This window comes from Stegodyphus dumicola, chromosome 1 (genome assembly GCF_044657685.1).
Source record: "Stegodyphus dumicola isolate Sdum_Otavi_A_Nest chromosome 1, ASM4465768v1".
NCBI lineage: Eukaryota > Metazoa > Arthropoda > Arachnida > Araneae > Eresidae > Stegodyphus > Stegodyphus dumicola.
This window is the reverse complement of record NC_140768.1, coordinates 186,354,726-186,376,922: the sequence shown is the minus strand read 5'-3', so window position 1 is coordinate 186,376,922 and position 22,197 is coordinate 186,354,726. Positions and strand designations below refer to the sequence as shown.

Genomic DNA, 22,197 nt, shown 5'->3' with positions numbered 1-22,197 from the left:
TGTGATTTTCGGACGAATAATGTTGGGCAACAGAAGACTTCTATGTTTCCTTTTTGTCTAACATATGCCTCATGTGCCTTAACGCGAAATTTTAAGGCTCTCTTAGTTTGACCAATGTAAATTAAGCCACACTGGTTAAAAATCCTGTAAATTGCAGCTGAGGATGATGGTTCGGTAAAACTATCGAAACTAGTCCTGCGAAAATTTTAAAATATAACGCTGATTTTTGTTGTTTGACTTCTAAATTAATACTCCATAATGTTTAAGTACAAAATTCGCGAAGTTATAATATTGTGACTTACTTTGTTAGTTGATGATTTCACTGATTTAGAACACAGAATTCCTTGATTTCGAAGGTAACGCTTTCACTTACTCATTCGATGATGGCCCTGACTTAGAACACAAAATTCCTTGGTTTCGAAGGGAATTCCTTCACATTTCTAACCACTTCTAGTAAAATAAAGCACTTATGTGAGATCAGTTATATCCCAGCATTTTAACACACCCTGGTCAACATCCACATGTTTCCTCATAACAGTAGAAATGGTTTGCCCCTTTTCACAATGGGTTCTTCATTCAGTAACGAGCTAAGATACCTAAGGACCTCTTCAGGCTTCCAGTCTCCAGACGTCGACATACTTTTCGTTACCTCTATTTACGCCACTGCCAGTAGTTCCAAATTCTCTTTATCAGAGTGGGCTATTAAATGCTAGCATATTCAATCCAAAAGGAAAAACAGCTGTTCTGACTGAATGTTTATCCATCAGGGAACAGCCAAAGAGCCATCTTATCATGGCCTTTGTGATTAACAATTTTAATTTCGGAAATTTAAATTAAAGGCGTTTTGTTTCAGTGAGAAAATACATTTATTTTTTTAATTTTTCCTTATGTTTGTTACATAGCACTTTCAATCCATTGTCATTCGTCTTTAATTTCTCCCTTTACCTCGCAATATAATTTGTGATTATTGTGAAAATTTGTAGTAAATATACGAAACATTACCCAATACAGAAACATCTTATGAGTTCATCTCTCAAGCTCCGGGGCCCTGTAACTGCAAGTGTCGCGGGCACCTAAACCGGCCCTGTATTTATGTATGTGTATATAATCTTTGTAGATTCAAAAAAATGTTTTCAATTACACTATCGTATTCCCGATTTAATGTAGAATGTCTTCCACGGATAAAGTTTTGTAGAATTAAATGTATATTTTAAAAGACTGAATCATTTTAAATACGCAGTGACGTAAAAGTTTGATAATATCCAGTTATGAATGGAGAAGAACGTAGATAAACAAAACTTTGCACTCTAGGCAAGTAAAAATTTTAAAAAACGTTCGTAATATTCAAAAGTTGTGTGATGAATAAGTCAGAATATGCGGCGCTAAATTTAATAAAACTGCACTACAACAAGCAGGTTTTGAAATGCCACGCATTTTATCACAAAATTTAGGTATATGGGGGGGGGGAATAACTAACTATTCTCACTTCATGCGACAACTTTTTATTCGAACATAGAAACAGTAATAAATTGTACTGAGAAATAATTTTTAGTTTTACATTAATTTTAATTAATTTTTCATTAACTTTAAACAATTTAACGTAAAAGTAAAAAATTTTAAAACTGGTTTAACTATCTAATTTTAATACTTTTTCAGATTGCTCGTTAAAAACTAATTAATAATCGTCTTAGATTTAATTATTTTTAAATGCCCTTTTGATTGATTATTTGACTGAGCGCGCTTTTTCAAATTAGACAGTCTTTCAGAATTTTTACATAAATAATTTAATAAACAATTCCAAAATAATCTGTATAACTAGAAATAATTAAAAAAATTGAAATCATTTCATCAATTATCTTTTTAGTTACAATAGTTCTGGTAATTTAGAGCAATGAAAAATATGAAAAAACTAAGAAAACTGGAATTAAAGTTCTCTGCAATTTCAAATGTTTTTTAAATATAAAGACAGACACACAGAAAAAATTTATAAATGCATTTCAGCCATGAAATTTACTTGTCAAATTTATTAATACATAGACATATGTATTAATACATATTTCTTTTTAGAAATTTCATGAGAAAAATGAAAGGTTTCATTCTTTAAAATCTAAATGAACATTCTGGATTTTAAAGGCTTTTATACGTGCCCAAGAATGGAAAACATCACTGTCATGTCATAACTAAAAATTGGAAAGATCAGTTTCTGCTCCTACGTTCAAGTAATCCGCTGACAATAAGGATACAAAGTTATAATTTCTACAGTTGACATCTGCATATTAAACTCGAGTTTAAAAGTCTGCTTTGAAAGCTCTTATCTGCCTATATGTTTATCAACTTGTTTAAGTTTACTGTACTATATGGATAAGAAATGTGTCTTCAAGTATATGTGTTTGCATTTTGTATGTATTTCTGTTAAGGAGATCAGTTTTATTTCTTGTAAATAAAAAAAAGTGAATTTTTCTTATTATGCTTGAATTGTAACCTTTTTTTTTTTTTTTTTTTTTCCAATTATTTAACAAGCGGAAAGTTAAGGTAAAATTAACGGCACCATTCATGCAATATATTATTTGAATAAACAATTTCTATAAAATCTACTCTAATTATAACCAGAAAGTTTAAGACTTCGAACCTTAAATGGCATAAAATCAAATGTATGGTATTTGAAATGCGCAAGCATACGTTTATACCATATCTGATGTACACTGATCTTTTAAATAAGAAATAGTTAGTATAATTTGAATAACTGATATATATTTTATTACACAAAATGTCCAAAATCATTTTAATTCCGGTGAATTCGCTTGTATGACTGTAAAATCCGGTTGTGGCCAGTGCCGTGTCTTGTACATAGTTACTGACACCCCAATTAATCTTTTCATTTATTAATAATATGCTAAATAGGTTATATGCATTTTGCACCACTCCCACAAAAAAACTATATCAACACGAACAGAATTGCTGATTATACAATGCGCTCTACTGAACATCCGAACTGTCCCACCGAAGGCCAATCTCCAATTAACTTTTCTTCCCCTAGAAGGCGCTACTTAATCTTAGGATTAATATTTATGAGGACCAGGCACTACACCTCCCCCCCCCACTAAGACTGTGGTCGGGAAGAAGGTCCAATCACATTGTGAGAAGAAAAGGCTCAGCAATCACAATCTATCATTATGTCTACTTATCTGGCATTTGGTTATTAAAAGTTTTTTTAAAAATCGAAATCTGTGTAGGTGAATCAATAATAGCATCAATTTCTTTATTTTCAGTCAGCATTTTCCCATATTGAAAAGCTGAATTTCCGTTTGTTTCTCGTCGATGTATTCTGGTAAATCTGAACTACAACACAATTCTCTACATACGAAATCAGTTTTACTTTTATTTTTGTATTAAATTTTTTCTGACAATTTTTAGTTATATGTTGGAAAGATCCTCATATATAACGATGTTTTTTAACTTTATTAGTTTGAGATAAACCATCCAGTTTTCGAAGTGGAAGGTGTACATAGCGAGTACTTTTAGATTCAATACTTGGCGTTATCTGAGAATAGTTACCAGTCTCATTTAATTATTTTCTTTTGCAAGCAAAGAACGTGTCGCATTCCTTTCCGTTTTCCGCAGGTTTAAACCAACTATAACTTTGTTTTACACTTACTATATTCCACTGTCTCATAATCGAGAGTTTGCATCAATTTATCGGATACGATTAGTTCATGAACTGCATTTAAATCACTCGCATTTTTAACGTGCAATAATATTTCCTCTGTGTCATTAACTGCGCTGCAAATTGCGCGTTTTTCCCCAACTGACATATAGCCTTTCGATACATATCCAAATATGTCTGAACAGTTGGCTGATATTATTTTTAATATTTCGAAAATTTTGACATCATCATAAATCGAAGCCTTTATTTCATTTTCACTCAACAGATTTATCAAAATTTCGGCTGTGCACTCTTCTGGAATATCTTTAATTTTAAACACTCGCTGTAATGTCCTTTAGTCTTCTCCTATTCTCGCGAAAGAAATTACCCATACTTCTTCATATTTTTAAATGTTTATTACATTTACAAACTTACACATTATACCACTAAAATATGTGTACTAATTATTACAGGGTAATTTAGTTTCACCAACGGCTTCCATGTAACGTTCTCTCTTCTGACCTCTCTTTAGGTCTCTCTCCCAGAAACTGAACATTTGACGCCTTACAGGCTGAGAGTTAGCGCCCTCTAGGCATTCCGTTAGTTGGCGTCACCAATAGATCGCATTCATTCTACCGAAGAGAAATCAAGTGCTGACAAGATTCCGGACGAATCGGAACGGATATCATTAAGGATTTTACGCTTTTAATCACGAATATCATTAAGGTTTTTACGCTTTTAATCAAATTTTCTAACAATGTGTTTCCCGAAAGGTTAGAATTAGACAAAGCTCTTAAGTCTTGTGGTTTTTAGTTCGTGTTCTTTCTCCAATTAAAATTTTCTAGCTTCATCTTTTTAGTTTCCAATTCTTCGGCGGATTTTCTAGCTTCCAATACTTAAGTGAACTTTCCTATCATCGATCATGAATATAGGCATTGATTTAAAGAATTCAGGAACAGTTTTGTAATCATTACTATTAATAATTTTATCTTTCAATTTAGTTTAAGAATTTCAACAGCATTCTGATGTAGCCTTTTTTACCCAATAACAACAAATCTTGTTTTTTTCAAACCGCAAACATTTTGGGATTTTATCATGCTTTCATAACATAGCACTAATTCCTTCAAACCATTAAAGTAACTTCTAATTTATTTCGGTATATAGTTTTCGCAGTTAAAATCTCCAAAGACTTTTTAAATCCCTGTAAATTCGCTTATATGACAATGTAATTAATACAAAAGTGCATAAAACTGCAAAAGAAGGATTAAATCTTTTGGTACAGTTTGTTAGGTTTTTAATTTTATCCACTGCATAGTTTTTCACTAAAGAATTCTGAATTTATTGAAGTATTCAGCTATTTCCATCCTTCATTTATTTAGCGATCTCAAGATTAAGGTCAGTTCTTGAATCTCTCCCTAACCGAAGGTCAAAATGTACACACCTCAGTCCCAAATCTTAAGCCTAATAAGATAACAATTTAATTTATTTCCTGTGAACATGAAAATTGCTCGTTTAATAAGTTTTACATCCTCCGCATCATCTCCGAACTCTAAAGTTCTGTACAATTTAAACATATAAAATTCAATGTTTGAAATCCAGCAGCTAGTTGATGAAATGTCAATGTTACTTCAGTTTCGAAACTTTAATGACGTTCTCAAATGAAGTAATTCAAATTACAAAATTCGCGTACTTCTCTTAATGAATCCATTTATTTAAATTATCATCGGGATGTCCTTTGAAATACGTTTAATTGAACGTTAATAAAAGTAATCTTTCGAAAGTTATGAGCTAAATTTTAACGTGTGTTTAGAGGTTTGACTTCAAAAGATTGAATGAAGGATAACTATTATATTATTGAACTATTTAATTTCCTTGGATGCTTTTTTTAATTCTTAAAATTAAAGCCCGTAACTGAAACTGAAACTCGTTGCTCTGTTTCAACCTGCTTTTGAGTAAATTTCATTGAATCACCAAGGCGATTTTAGTGTTCCTCCAGCTGATTTCCTTTGTCAGACCCATAATAATTCCTCTGCGGAACAAGATTTGACTAACAGAAATAGAATCACATTACATGTTTCAGTTCCTATACCTAAAAATTCTAATGCCCTCAAATAAAATTTTAATTTGTCATTCAAAACACATGCATCGCAACCACAATGAGGTAACTGGCATATACTTTGAAAGATGGCCGGCATGTACTTCTACAGCAATGGTGCTAATTTGGTGCCAAGGTCGGATTAGAGTTTTAAAAATTTATAGTAAACTATCACAAATTCTGCAAAAACGTGCCTTGTGGTATATAAAAAATTTCTTCAAATTTTGTACATGCCAAACAGATCTCCTTTTGTGATCTAGTTTTGGCTAGCCTGTATCAAATAATATAACAAAACAGTTTGCATCATACAGGCAATCAGTCTCTTCAAAATTTGTTGCACTGTGCATAAACTATCTTCTCTATAAATACTTCTGTTTGATAGTTCATAACATAGAGTAAACTTGGAAAGATTTGTTATGTACTGCTAAGTAACTTTTGCTGTATTTAATATTACTATTATATTAGTGTTTATAGAGTATAAACTCTGAAGGGAAATATGATACCTTGTGTTTTAAAGAAATTATTCAGCACTTTGCTAGTAACGCAATTGGTACAGTCTATAAACAAGCTATTCTTTTTTCTAAAATTACAATTTTAAGTTTTTAAATTATTGAATATAGTTCTGTATGGATCATAATTATACTTACAAATTAACACTGCATTATTTAGATTATAACAAAGGACTGAACAGCTATTTGCCTAAGAGGAAGAATGCCTTTGTGGAATACTTTTTATAAGTTCCTCGCTTCCATGTTACACATGGAAAAAACTACAAAACTCTTATACAATAAATCCATTTACTGGGATTTGAAACTGTGTTGAACTAACAACACTCCTCAGTTTTAACAATTGTCTATTGTGAACCATTTCCATTGCAGGAAATTACTCATTATCTGTAATACGTGTTATTGATCGTTTCGTATTCCTAGACATCCATACCATGTAAGGTCATTAGGCCTTTAACTGTAATAACTAATTTGCATCATTGGAAAGAAACATTATATCTATTGCAACGATTCATCCACTGCCACTTGTTTTTCTATATTCTCTTTTTTCTATATAACACACATATACGTTCAAGGTAATGTGCTTTTGTTCTCATCATATACACAGTCATCTGTTTTCAGGTAAGGAAACATCTGAGAATATTATAAACTTGCTATTAAAATTCTAAAAACAAAAAGAAGAAAGAGGTGCATAATGTCTTTAAAGCAAGCCACATTACAGTCTATGCATGCAGAATGCTAAATATGAGATTTTGCCGAAAACAATCAAAACTGCACTATGCTGTCCACCACTAGGCTAAAACATTAAAATTCCCATTGGAGGGATCACAATCTGCAGTCATGCTACTGAAAAACCATCTGGGAGAATGCTATACATATGCCTGGGTTAAACAATAAATATTTTTGGTGACATCATGGATTGCCAAGTAAATGCTTCTTGGCGACATGGTGCGTTGCTTCATCAATATATTCTCATGGCTTATGGCTGGAGGTGTACGAAAAAAATCAATTGGCAAAATATTAGGTACTGTTCTATTGTCGGGACCAGATTAACAAATGCATGCATGTACACATATATGCGTATGTGTATACACATACATTCGTACTTACATATATGAACACATACATCCATATATACATTTCTGAATTAGGTCCTGATAAAGGAACAGTGCCAAATATTATACAGAAATAGATAAATTATGTGTTCAATAGTGATGTTATGTGTTAAAATGTGGCTGTCAGATTGGGGCTGCCAGATGTTTCAGAATAGTTTACACTGGCGATTCATCAAAAATCTTGACAACTTTAAAAAACAGGATCCATAATAATAAGGAAGAAAGAATATCACATCCTTACGAAAGCTTGGTTTAATTTATTAAAATAACTCCCTTATCAACCAGTTAAATATCCTTTACATACTTCAACACAGCCTCTTTCTGCTCAAACATTTATAGATTTAGAAATTTCCTGTGAGGAGACATCAGTAAATTTTCAAGTCCATGTGTAATGTAGAGTTTTATGAAATTAACTAAAACATACGTAATACTGAGTAATGACACATTTCTATACTTTTAAAAGACATTCATAATTGGAGGACATCAAAATCAAAACATACTGATATGGCAACGAAATTAACTGAAATATAAACAGAACCTTAGTTTTAAAAATGTTACGATACTTCTTTAGTATTGCAGCTTCCATTTTTTTTAAACATCAAGCTGGCATCAGAATTATTGCCAACTTCATGTCTCATGTACACTTTGTTACTGCCTTGCTTCCTCAATTGCTTTTAATATGGCATAAGAAGCATTCCAAGGTCTCAAAGATTTTTGCTATATTAACTCTGCATAGTAAGATTCATGATGATAGTGAAACGTGCCTCTTCAATTTTTATTCCAACACTTAGTGAAGCTCCACAGTCTTTCTATATTTTATATATGAGCAGCTGTTGTTAGATCAAGAAAATGAAATTTATTGTCCGCAGAAAAATATCTGTAAGCTGGTATTTACCAGTTCTTGTCTTTTATATTCTCACCAGAAGTTTGAATAAATTATCACTCCGTCTTGTAGATGGTCGACAACTTTTGGCATGAGTGTGGATGGCTCTCTATTTAGAAACTGAGCGAGAAAGAATATTTCAGTTTTTTTGACATAACTTGTCATTTATGGAAGAATCATGCAAGTTTTGGTTTTTTGCTGTATGAAAAGATTTTCTGCTATGTTCAAAATTTTTTCAGGGTCACCTATTCACATATTTGGTTGGCGGATCATATGCAGAAAATACATCTCTCTCGTAAAAATGTTTCAGTGAATAGTCAGATTTTTCTAGTCTTTCTTTCATTTTATGCTGTTACAAACAGTATTCTGAAACCACTAAACCAGCTGTTAAAACATATACTTTTCTTTCATTAGCAAATTTTCAAGCTGCACCTTTAAATGCTTTCACTGATGTTAAATTTTATTGAATGTCCATTTTTGCATATTCGAATGTGATGTAAAATATGTGCATTTCTTGAAAGAAAGATATAGAAAGCATCTTCCTCACTTCTCAGTAAATTAAGAATTTTAAGATTAAAATATAAATAAAATTCATTAACATATAGAATACTGACAGCACTTCTTGTGATGAGAGAATTCTGAGTGATTATGAATTATTAACATTTGCATGGGAAGAAATATGATCACATGGTCTCCTCGAAGCTCTTCTCATTATAAGCAAACTGTAAATCATCATTGTTGGGGCTGCCAGATGTTTCAGAATAGTTTACATTGGCGATTCATCAAAAATCTTGACAACTTTAAAAAACAGGATCCATAATAATAAGGAAGAAAGAATATCACATCCTTACGAAAGCTTGGTTTAACTTATTTGATTATAGCACATAAGGGCTATAACCCTAAAACGAAAGATGTCTTCGTGAAGGACTTTCTGGGGGAAACTGGCTCGTATCTACACTAGAAAAGCCTGGAATCCATCTTTGAAGTCATTTTTAAGCCTTAAATTGATATTAGCTTTCTATGAAAATACCTTAACAGCTTCACAAGGGCTCATCCATATTAAAATTTGAGTGTATTTCACAGGATAAAAATTTGTTATTTAAATTTAGTGTGGGTGCAATATATTTTTCAAAATTATTCTGAACAAACTTATATACACATTAAAAATTCTGAACATGAAAAAACTAAAAAAAAATCTTCCAGTAGATCTTTTGTTTAAACATATTACATGATAGTTTTTCCATCCAAAGATTATGTAAATAATTTATATTTAAACCAGATTCCTTTCAGATATACAATAAAATAATACAAGTTTTCACATTTTTTACAAAATGTTCGTAATTTTAAATTAATTAATTATTCATTTGAATAATATATAGAGAAACATATATTATTTTTTTTCTAATACTCGTACAATGATGAAATTAAAGCACAAAACACTAATTATTAGATGAAATGTATTGGAAATATTAACAGAATGAATTTAAAACTGAAATCTCATATGTTTCTCAGTGATTTAAAATAAACACAAGAGTATATTGGAAAGCTATACATGTTAAAATGTTAATATTTGGTATGTATTTAGTTAGCATCTGTAGTATTTTCAGAAAAATTTTTTCTGCTTCCAAAATTCATATTGCACAAGCATGTTTCAATTTATGCGCAGAAATTTACTGAGCGTAAGAGGCGTATCTTTGATGTGACATCATCTTACCCTCCTTGCATCTTACAAGTAGTTCGGATGTCACGTGACCTCCGTGCGCGTTTGGGAATTTAGCGCTGACCGTAGTGGTCGCTCTGTCATTGAGCGGTCGCAGCGAACAGCCTTGATGTGGAATAAATGTGGAGGCTTGCCTGCACATTCCCTCCGGCCAAAGAAGAAGAAACGTAGCACAGTTCACAAAATCATATCACTATATTTTAATGAAGCACAACACTAATTTGCAGATGAGACTTGATGTATTTGCAACCACCTAAATCAGATTTTTAGGATCTGTTGTCCATTTGAAATTAGCACATGTTAATTCAATCAAATATATCTGTTTGGCATAATCCAAATTATGATCAATATTAAATTATCAAAATCTCATTGTTTGACATGAATATAAAGAATTTGCGGATAAGCTGCTATACATGTGAGTCAAGTTAAAAATTAAAACTAAGAACTAATACATACAATACATGATTCACATACAGTAGCATAGTTTTCACTACAATCTGTAGACACATTTTGTTTATGTGAGTATCGTTTGCTTCATTTTATTGTTACAAACAGCGTAAATTTCTTTTGTTTTTCTTCCTTTAGTTTTGAGCTTTATGTGTGGCAACAAGATAATTGATTGATAGAATTGTGTTTGTGAAAGCCATGTAGAATGGCTCGCTTATTTTGTATCAATTATTTCGCATCGCTGACATTTTATTTATAATTAGTGTAACGAGATAAAAGTAAAGGAATACAGTCCATTTGTTGATTGATTATTGTTTGTGAAACATATTAACAAAAAGAACACATTTGTAACTGAATACATCTCATATTTCATACAATCTTTCACTGTTGTTAACAATTCTTGATTACTATATCTCTTACGTAACAATTTTCAAATCATATCATTTTATCAACTTTTTTAAATAGCATCAATTTTTTCTAATAATTTTTGTAAATGTGTAAGAATGACTCTACAATTTTCTTTTACAACTTAGTAATTCTAATTTCGCAAATTGTTAAAATAGCACATTTTCATTACTAGCTGAATACTTGTAATAACCACCAAGTGTTCTAGAATTTTTTTTTTTTTTTTTTTTTTTTTTTTTAATTTTATGACCTTAGTCAACCCGGATCAGCCTGCAACTGACCAAACGTATAAATGAAGGTTGCCAACTTACACCCATACTAACCAAGAAACTCCAAAAAAAATTAATTGGAACTACATTCATAATTAAACACTAAACACGTGTGAATTTTTTCTTTCTTTCTTTAATTCTTTTTTTTTTTTACTTAGTGACCAAGAAAAAACAAACTCGATGAAAACAATGCTATTAATTAGTTAAATTTGACCTCAGAGGAACTCTTTTAAACAATTTGCTACAATGAACTTTTTGAGTTTTGTTGTCAGTGATATTTTGAATTAAATAGTTTTCATTTCGAAAAATTTTTACGATTTTGAAAGGACCAGTGTATTTTGGTTGTAAGGCATGAGGTAGTTGTAAAGCCTTTAAAAATACTTCGTCTCCAATGTTAAATTTAGAACTTTCTGTGCCCTTTACAACTTTAATATTTTTCTAACTCAAGATTTAACTTTTCTTCGTTTTTTATTTTGTTTCACTAATTCTCTAATGGCTTTAATGTGTTCCTTTTGACGCAACAAGTATTGTGAAGGATTGTCTACTGCATGTGGTTCATTATTTAAATATAGAGGTGCACTGAGTTCTCGCCCGAAAAATAACTGAGCAGGAGTGAAACCAGTTACTATGTGTTTTGAATTATTGCAATGCAGTTTACAAAATGCCAATCTATCAGACAATTCAAAGACCTGATTAATAAGACAATTCAAAGACCTGATAATGAAGCTATACTTTCTTTCATAGTTCTGTGAACTCGTTCTATGATCCCATTATATTGTGGGTAATAAATGGAACTATTTCCGTGTTCAATATTTAAATCTGTTAAAAAATTCTCAAATTCAGCCGAACAAAAATTTGACCCGTTGTCAGATAATATTATCTTTGGAATACAGAATTTTGAAAAATACAGATTCATACATCTTATGATTGTTGCAGAAGTGATACTGGTTAAAGGAATAGCCTATAAATATCTCGAATAATGATCAATAATTGTTAAAATGAAAAATTTACCATCGTGTGACCTGGGTAATTTACCTACAATATCAATTGCTAACATCTCTCCAGGGGCTAAATCAGACTTTTTTATATTACTTGTGACTGTTCTAGAAGATTTGTGTTTATTTTCCAAACATTGTTGACAATTTTCACAAAAGTTTTTTGTGTCTAAAAACATGCCATTCCAGAAATATTTCTTTTTTCTGAATTCATAAGTCTTGTTGGTACCAAAATGTGGAGCATGAGCAATCTCTAAACAAGGTTTCACTAAAGAATTTGGAAGTAGAATTTTGTTTTCTAAATGCATTGTCTTTAAATGATGTGCTGTAGGCCTTAACTTAATCATAACTATACCATTTTTCTGATCAATAAAATATTTGCTACAAATCTCAGAATTGTTATTGTTAATTTAGTTTATAATATCGTTAATGATTTTATCATTTTTTGGTGATTAAATATATTTTAAATGCTTAATTGATTATTTTTTGGTTGAAATAAGTTGTTTACATTATGAGATTCTTCAGGACAGATCTAGAAAGAAAATCAGCAGGATTAGAAAAACCCAGGTATGTGCTTTAAAGTGTAATCAAAATCCTGTAAATACAATAACCATCTGGCCACAATATCAGGCTGCTTATCCAATTGCATATGAAAAGTAAGAGGTTTAGCATCAGTTAAGATAGTAATTTTTTTTTCCATACAAATGTTCATGAAAATGTTTCACGGATGAAAATATAGCATAGAGCTCACGTCTAATAGATGGATACCTAGACTCAGCAGGAGTCAGAAGTTTCGAATAAAATTCTGCAGGAAAGAATTTGTCATCAATTTTTTGCAAAAGTATACCACAAATAGCTACGTTAGAAGCATCAGTAATTAAAAAACATTTCATGATTATCATCAATGTTTTTTATAGTAGGCTTTTCTAACATTATTGACTGTAACAGATCAAAAGCATCCTGACAGTCTTGATTCCAAACAAAAGGTACATTTCTTTTAGTCAAGTGTACTATTGGCTGAGTGATCTCAGCAAAATTATGGATTAAGAGTCTAAAATAATTCATCATACTAAGAAAAGCTTGAACTTGTTTAACATCTTTTGGAATAGGGAATTTTGAAACTTTTGCTATATTATCTTCAGAAGGAGAAAAACCTGCTTTAGAAATGTTAAAACCTAAATAAGTTATATCAGATTTGCATAACTGCACTTAGCTGGATCCAAAGTCAAGTTGAATTCTGTTAGCCTATCAAAAACCTTTTGAAGAATTACCTTCAATTCAGATACACTGTCAGCAGCAACAATAATATCATCCAGAAAAAACTGAACATTTCTAACTTTGATATCATTTAAACATTTTGATATTAATGTGTGGTAATAAGAAGTACTATTGCGTGAACCAAAGGGAAGTCTACAAGGATGAAAATTGCCAAGCTCGGTGCAAAAAGCTAACTTTTCTTTATCAGACTCTTATAACTTAATTTGGAAAAAAACTGATTTCAAGTCGAGTACACAATATAAATTCCTACCAGCTATGTTGTGTAAAATTTCCGAAATTTTTGGTAAACAGATTTTGTAAGATTCTGTGATGCTGTTTAATAGACGATAGTCTACAACCATACGAAATTTTGATGTGTTTTTATCCTCACCAGGTAAATTCTTTTTTCTGACAAATATAACAGGAAAACTATAACTGTAAGAAGATGGTTCTATTATACCAGCTTCTAATAATTTTGAAATTTCTTGTTGTGCATACTGTTTAGCAATTTTTGGAATGGGATAAGGTCTCGTCTGAATAGGAAAGTTGTGAAGAAGTTTAAATTCTGGCGCAACTTTATCAGTGGCTCCTAAAGTGTTATACGACTTTGAAAATACAGCATAATTATTCATTAACAATTCTATCATTTCACTTTTTGATGATCTAGTTTAAAGTCTGACACATTTAATTCTTCTTTTCTGAGCTTAATTACTTCTTGTAGATTTAGTGTATTTATTTGTAATGTTTCATGATTTTTTGGATTGACAATATCTTCAAAATGGAATGGCACAGCAGTTCCCACGACAGAATTCTTTCTTAGAACTAATTTTTCATTCGTATTATTTTCAATGATAGTTTGAATATGGTTGTAACGACCAACTGTATGCAAAGGTTTATTGATGTCAAATGTGTTTTTTGATGTTTTTGGACAAAGTAGAATTTCTTTACATTGTTTTAAAACCTCAGGTACAGCTAAGGAAATGATCTGAGATTGACCTGGCATGAGAGTAATATTAGAAACCATCCTTACTGCATTTAAACTGCAATTTTTCTTTTTTGTATTGTTAACTGAATTAGTTACTGTTTTATTAGGCGAATTTTCCTCAAATTCCAAATGGGTGTTATCAGTTATGAGTTTCTTATTTACGGAGTCTAACAAAATTCTGTTACATTAAATAAAGTCATACCCTAGAATCATCTGATACGTGGAATTCCAATTGTTTCGAGTAACATAAAATAAATTAGTAAACCATTTATTTTGAATTTTGAATTTTAAGTTAACTGCAGACATGTAAGTAGTAGATGAGTCTTCAATTGTCTTTATTCTAACCATACGAGAAACAAATTCGACTTTAGAAAACTGTTTAATTTCCTCAATTACATTTGGTTGAACCAAAGATAAAAAATTAGCACCTGTATCAAGAAGAGCTTCATAAGTCTGCGAACCAATTTTAACTTTAATTATTGGTAGATAATTAGAATTTTCAGACCTACAAGACATTAACAATTTGGTTACATTTTTATTTTCATTATTCTTATTTTCTACTAATTTATTTTGGAGTTGATTGCTATTTCCTTCACTAATTTTTTTATATGTATTCTGTCTGTTGAAATATTTTTTATGCCCCAGTCTTTACGGATCCTTGCAAGGGGTCTAAATTTAGTGTCATATCTCTGGCAAGAACCCTTAATTATTTTAAATGATTGTTATGCCCTCTTTTATACTGACTGTTACCTCTATAAGGATGATAAGTCCTACACCAATTATTACGAAAGTCTCTATGACCTCTAAAAGTTCTACTAGAATGATTATGTCTATCTTGCTTAGGAAAATACCAATAATCTGTTGTTAAGTGTCTTTTGCTACATATATGACAAGATACATTATCAAATCTGTTCGTATTTTGAGATGTAAAAGCACTCTGATGAAATTTTGATTGTTAGCTAGTCATCTGCATATTTTGAGACAATTCATTTATTTTATCTTTTAACTCCTGAATGATTTTATTTTGTTCAAATTTTCCTTTAAGCAGAGTATTAATTTCTAAATTTTGCTCAGCATTAATACTGTTAAGATAGGTTTTTGGTCATTCAAAGCATTCTCTATATTACTAGCGAGTTCTACAGCCTTATCCAAATGAAGATGAACCTAACTTTTTAACTTCAATCCTGATATCAGCTCTAATAGCCTCAAGAAATTTTGTGAGTTTCATATTTTCTTTTAACTTCTGCAAATTAGGATTTTCAACCGAATCTTCATTAATGTACTTTATGGCTGCATTATTTATCTCTTCAGCTAATTCTCTGACAGACTGAATATATTTTTGAGATATGTTTGAAAATTTTTGCTGAATAACCTGAAAAGATTCAACTTTAGCAAACTTCTCTCTTAGTAATTTCCCTAAATTTTTAAAATCATTTTCCTTGACTGCCCTTGGGTCATTGACCAAGAAATCTAGAGCTTTATCCCGACAGTTAATTTTTACAATAATCAACTTTTTCTCATTGGGCCATTTTTCAAGTTCTGCCACACTATTTATCTGATTTAAAAAGAATTTCACATTTTCCGAAACATTACCACTAAATGTGTGTAGAGCAGATGCTAAGGCAGGGACTTAAATTTTGATTTTGGCATAGATGAACTATAGTGTTACTTATCTTTTTTTTAACATTACAACATTCAATTTCAAACACATTAAGATATACATAATTTTTTTTATATAAATACTTAATGCTAAATTTTGTAACATACATAAATTTACTTATCATCATGCATAATTATAGCAATAATCACTGTAGGGATAACAAATTTTTATAATTCCTTAATCAATTATCATATCATTTAGATACTTAGCATCACACTATACTTATCAAATACACGACAATCCAATGTAAGATTAATAAACTTTACTTCTGTTCCTGCCGAAGATAGCTCGAACTTATTTAATGAAACTTAACTTCAGTAAGTGGACTGTGATATTAACAATAACAAATTTATTTTAACAAAAAAAAAAAAAAAAACATTATTGAATACTAGGACACGCATGTGCTAATAGTTATAATAGTTATACCTATGTAAGTTAGCTAAAGACGAGCAACCATATGCTCTTACATCAAGTCATAAATCATACATACTAATAAGGCCAAAAAAAAAAAAAAACGAAATAACTTTAGGGTTACACTAAAGCCAAACTCTGCTTGGCGTGAAACAATGCTGCCAAGCAATACTCTTTCAGACACCGAACATCCCGCCCGGCGTTGAAATACTAATTTCAATACAATAAGTAAAATTCAAAAAAGTAATAAATATTCATACAATACAAAATGATACGATGTAAATTAATGCACAAATTATAATACATGTAATTACAATGTGAAAAGAACAAATATGATGGATTACAATTTTAACCTTCAAATAAACATAAAAAACTCGTACATTATTTCTCAATTGGCAGTACAGCAATTTTATTAACTGTTCGTTTATAAATGCCATTTTTGGTTTTGACGGAGACAGCTCGCACAAGGTTGTCTTTCCCATAAAACACATCTACAATTCTCCCTAACAACCATTTGCAGGTAGGAAGATTTTTCTAGCTATATTCTTGCCATTAATGGGCCAATAAATTTGTCTAATAGAATTTAATAGTGATTGCGGACCATTATGAAAATCCTTTTCATGAAAATAAATAAATATAAGTTCAGTTAACTTATTCTTGGCAGGCAAAATAATGGGATGTCTTTGACTATAACTTAAATTAGAATTCTTTATCTTACCACCTACCCTTATCAGACCTTTTCATCTAAGAAGTGATCAAAATATTTTAACTTGCTCCTTGATGTTATCTGTAGACCTTTCTGCAACAAAGAAATTTCTTCTGCAAAATACCTACCTTGGATATATTTAAGGAGTGTATTCCTTGACAGCTCCTTTTCATCTATACTAATACTACCTGTTCGTTTCTCACTTGTGTTCCTACAGTTGTAGATAAATCTGAAAAGTAAACTAAGAATTCGTATTAGTTTCAAGAAATCATTAGTTATTTTTAGGCAGTCATCAAAGTCGTAACTGGTTTCAGTTCTGAAGAATAAAGCTCATCACTAAGTCCATTTTTATCTTGAAAATTGTCCTTGTTTAAAAATTCAGGACATTTACTTATCAACATGCATAATGCTTGTTATCCACCACAGCTTGTTAGATCCAAGAGTTGTAGCATCTGATCCTCTGGAAATGACGTCGGCTAGGTTCATTTCTGAAGACACGTGTCCCCACTGATAGTTAGAAATAAGTTGTTGAATTTGTGAAACTCTATTACTCAAAAAGGTTTTCAAAAGATGTGGTGATGTATTGATCCAGGTTAAAGCAATGCTTGAATCTGACCAGAGCTTAATGTCATCAATTTTAAGTTTCAAAGCTTCTTAAACCTTTTTGCATAAGTTTGGACAGGAGTAGACATGCTGATAGTTCTAATCTAGGAACAGTCATGGTCTTGATTGGTGCTACACGAGATTTGTTACAAAGAAGTTTACTACAATATTCACCAGGGCTTGTAATGTTTCGAAGATATATCACTGCCCCAAATACTTTCTCGGAGGCATCCGCAAATCCCTGTAAAATGAGCATTGAAAAAGTCTCTTTTAAGATGCAACGAGGTACTTGTATATTTTCTATGAAGAGTTTTAATAAACAAATTCCATTCATTGGCAAGAGGTGGTGGTAACTGTTCCGCTCAGTCTAGCTGAAGCAACCAAAGTACTTGCATGAATATCTTTGCCTTGCTAATAATAGTACCGAGCAGGCCTAAAGGATCATATAATCTCGCTATTTGAGATAAAACATCTCTTTTCGTAACATCAGGCTTTTCATTAACAGTAACTTTATAGTGCAATGTATCCTTCTTATTATTCCACAACATACCTAACGTCTTCACAGTTGTATTACTATTACGATCAAATGAAAAATTCTGTAAATCAGAGTTCTGCGAATCAAAACTAGTACACCACTTGTGTAGCTTCATTCCTCCTCTTTGGAGCAATTCTGTCAAATCTTTCTGGAGTTTAATGCATTCCTTCAAATTCGAAGATCCAGTAAGACAGTTGTCTACATAGAAATCTTCCAAGACCACTTTCGATGCTACAGGAAAATCCTTTTCTTCATCCTTCGCTAACTGTTGAAGAGTTCTTTGTGCCAAGTATGGAGCACATGCTGTGCCATAAGTTACCGTTTTAGTCTATATATTTCTATAGGTTTATCTTCATCTTCCTTCCAAAGTATTTTTTGATATTGGTTTCAAATTTATCTTTATTATTTGTTTCACAATTAGAAAGAAAAATTCTAAATCTTACTTCGAACTATTCGATTCTTTCTTCCAATTCTTGTGTAATGCCTAGATTATCTTTCAAGTCAATTTCCTCTGGTAAATTGGTGTATTCCACTATGAGCTGTTTAACCCGAGATTTTAATTCCAACAAAGAATCCAATTTAGTCTTCATAATAACATCATGGTTGAGTTTATTCTCCTCCATTTCATACTCATCAAGGAATTTTATCAAAGCTCCGAGTTTCGTTTTCACTATGCCGCGTTGGCGATTCAATGAAACAATATTAGTAGCCATATTCTTCTCCGGCTCGACGGACCAAACTGTTCCTGCCGAAGATAGCTCGAACTTATTTAATGAAACTTAACTTCAGTAAGTGGACTGTAATATTAACAATAACAAATTTATTTTAACAAAAACAACATTATTGAATACTAGCACACGCATTTGCTTATAGTTACCTATGTAACTTAGCTAAAGACGAGCAACCATATGCTCTTACATCAAGTCAAAAATCATACATACTAATAAGGCAAAAAACGAAATAACTTTAGGGTTACACTAAAGCCAAACTCTGCTTGGCGTGAAACAATCCTGCCAAGCAATACTCTGTCAGACACCGAACAACTTCTGATTTAAATATATCACATATATCTTAAATTATTTAAATATCATACATTAATTTAAGTCACATGTGCAGCAAATAATATTAGATCACACACTTTATCTCAAGTTCACAACGCGAATTGAAAAAAATTTATGCTTCTTTAATTATTTGAAGTATCCAAGTTGTCAAACTTAATTTTTTTTTTTTTTTTTAAATTTTTGGAACGGCACCAAATGTAATAATGAATATGGTGGTGAGCCCGCAATAACCCCGAATTACTGGATAACGTGCAGGATGAAATGTGTGATCTAAAAAAATATGGAATTAAAGTAACTTACCCCCAAAGGATGACACTCCAAATAATGAGAATTAAGAGAAATTTATTATATCTTGACATCGTGAGATTTTAAATTAATACCAGTATAAATTAAGAAAACATCGCCAGACAGAAGATATTAGACCGTGGTAATGCAACTGCAGTACATGTTAGTCCTACCATTTTGAGTCGTAATCTTTCGTGCAAGAAATGCGTAATATTCCAATCTAAGTAAATCTCAGTTCATCTTCGTTAAACAGAGTTTCATGATAACAAAATTCAATTTTTATGACGGAGGAAACTGAGTTGACTGGTTATTCCAATATATTTTTGAAGAAACACAAGGCAAATTCCTGCACCATCTTAAGTGTGCTACACGCGCACGTGAATTCCTTTCGAGGATATCTCAAGTCGTAGAACATCATTAATTTACTGCATAAGTCAGCATCTAGATAAATTTAGAATCTTCAGTACCAATTCTTTTTTTAGGCAAAATGCATTCTCTTCAAACTATATGGAGATGGTCGTCAGAAAGGCACGAAAAAGAACAAATTGCAGACACGCGTCATCCGCGGTAAGAACGGACAGAGGCCCGTCCTACACTTTCGGAGTAGAGAAGCAGAAGAAAGAAAACCGGTTGTAGTGGTCAATCTCGCTCTGTCATTGAGCGGTCGCAGTGAACAGACTTGATGTTGAACAAATGTGGAGGCTTGCCTGCACATTAATGAGGTTGCAAACTGTGTAAATATTTAGGATATGAGAGTGAGACTTCTCGCTGCCTTACCATGCGCCTGCTTTTCAGTCAGTTCATGTCTGCCTTTAAGACCAGAACTTAATTCTCGCTGATACTTGAAGACGTATTGTAGTTTCCTGCATTCAGCTCCCTACATGCATAGAGTTAAAAGGCCAATCTTAGAGTTACTACTCTTTGTAAATATCTAATTTTAGTTCTTATTTAGTTAGTTTTGCTTCTTATTTTCTACGTTTTAGACCATAAGTGCTGGTCTTTCTATCCTGATGGGCGGGAGCGGCTGTACGCTAAGAGAAATATAGGGTAATTTTAACCCTTCGTCTCTGTACTGTATCTTTTACACACACACGAGCATAATTTCAGTAAGCTCTCATTCAGAATTAGCAGATGTTTCCAAAGGCAATTAGAAGGAACAGCAGTCCTGACACAGCATAATGGAATATCCTAAGAATTGCAACAGCTCGAAATGTGTCCTAGTAGCCTCGACCTATCCAGGATTGTCATCCCGCTGAGAGATGACAACATTAAGTAATAAGGCAAAAGGTATTAGGAAAGCGAAGTATTTGCAGATCTTCGTGTCTTCGAAGAGTCTAACATCGGAGTTATTTCAGAATGCACATGTAAGTGATGAAACGAGGAGTGCTGCAGAGCTTACATTCAAAAATTTCAAGATTATTTATTCCCGCAGATCTTCTGACTTATGTCAAACCAGTTTCGTACGGCATAGAATTGATATGGAGGATCATCTACAGTCAAGCGGCATCTGTGATATCTTCGTTCTGAAGTGTTGAGTAATTTAATTCACAGTAGTTGTCTTTTGATTATCTATTGAAAACAATAACAACATAATTAAAACAAATAGGAAATATCATACGCGGCACAGTGCCGGATTTACACATCTTACCATATCATCGTTCCTGTATGTTCTAACTATATTTTCTCCCCGCCGCGGGAAAAGCAAACATCAGTTTATCCCTTTAGGGAATTTTAGTTGGAACCTCCTCCGGCCCGCGACGGAGGTATTTATCATAAATTCAAAATTTTACACTAAAATAGTACATCTTATACTTTTACAAATATTGTAATATACAACATAGCGTGAATACTTTGTACATAAAGGACATTATCATCATAGTAGCTACTACTATGCATTTTATCTTACTAACTACCACAAGCTAAATGCAAATAAAAAAGAAAACAATTATCATCAAACAATAACTAACACAAGTAACAAATTTCAGTTACTAAAGAAATACTAAATAGATACTTGAAATTCTGAAAACAATCATTCATATCTCTTTCCAAGTTCCAAATGATATAGCATTTGAATAGGCCTTTTTATTACACCTGAAGAAGTTTTCACTGTGATACTTCTTACCTTGTTATCCCGGCCTCTGTGCAACTCCATCACCTTTCCCAGCTTCCACAGCTGCCGAGGTAGTTTATCATATCCTATCAAAACTACATCATTTATATTAAAATGTGGTTACATTAACAGGTTTGAAACAATTTGCATCCTTTAATTGGAGAAGATAATCTCTTTTCCATCATATCCAAAAATCATTTAAAATTTTCTCCCGATACAAATATCTTTTAATTAAAATTCTTTTGTTACTTGCAATATGTTCTTTAACATGACCAGCCTGGTGCGGTAAGGATGTTAACTGTTTTCCAGTTAGGAAATGAGCAGGAGTGAGAGGGAATGGTTCTGATGGATCATTGTTAACGTAAGTAAGTGGTCTAGAATTTAGACTACATTCTATTTCTGTCAAAATGGTTTGTAATTCTTCAAAGGAAACTGACGCCTTTCCTAGCACTTTTCTGAAAATACCTTTTCTCATCTTCACCATTCTCTCCCAGTATCCAGCCCGC

General features: G+C 31.8%; 1 protein-coding gene and 1 long non-coding RNA gene across 2 annotated transcripts in view; one reads left to right on the top strand and one right to left on the bottom strand.

The window, feature by feature from the left end:
• LOC118194091 (putative cationic amino acid transporter) overlaps positions 1-2,459 on the top strand; it is a 415,734-nt gene extending 413,275 nt beyond the window's left edge. The window contains exon 7 of the transcript XR_015043044.1: positions 2,068-2,459. The gene's annotated coding sequence lies outside the window, so the exon portion shown is untranslated. The remainder of the gene's footprint in view (positions 1-2,067) is intronic.
• The window catches only part of LOC146999408 (uncharacterized), a 67,147-nt gene that overhangs the window by 29,150 nt on the left and 15,800 nt on the right, over positions 1-22,197 (bottom strand). The gene's annotated exons all lie outside the window — the stretch shown is intronic.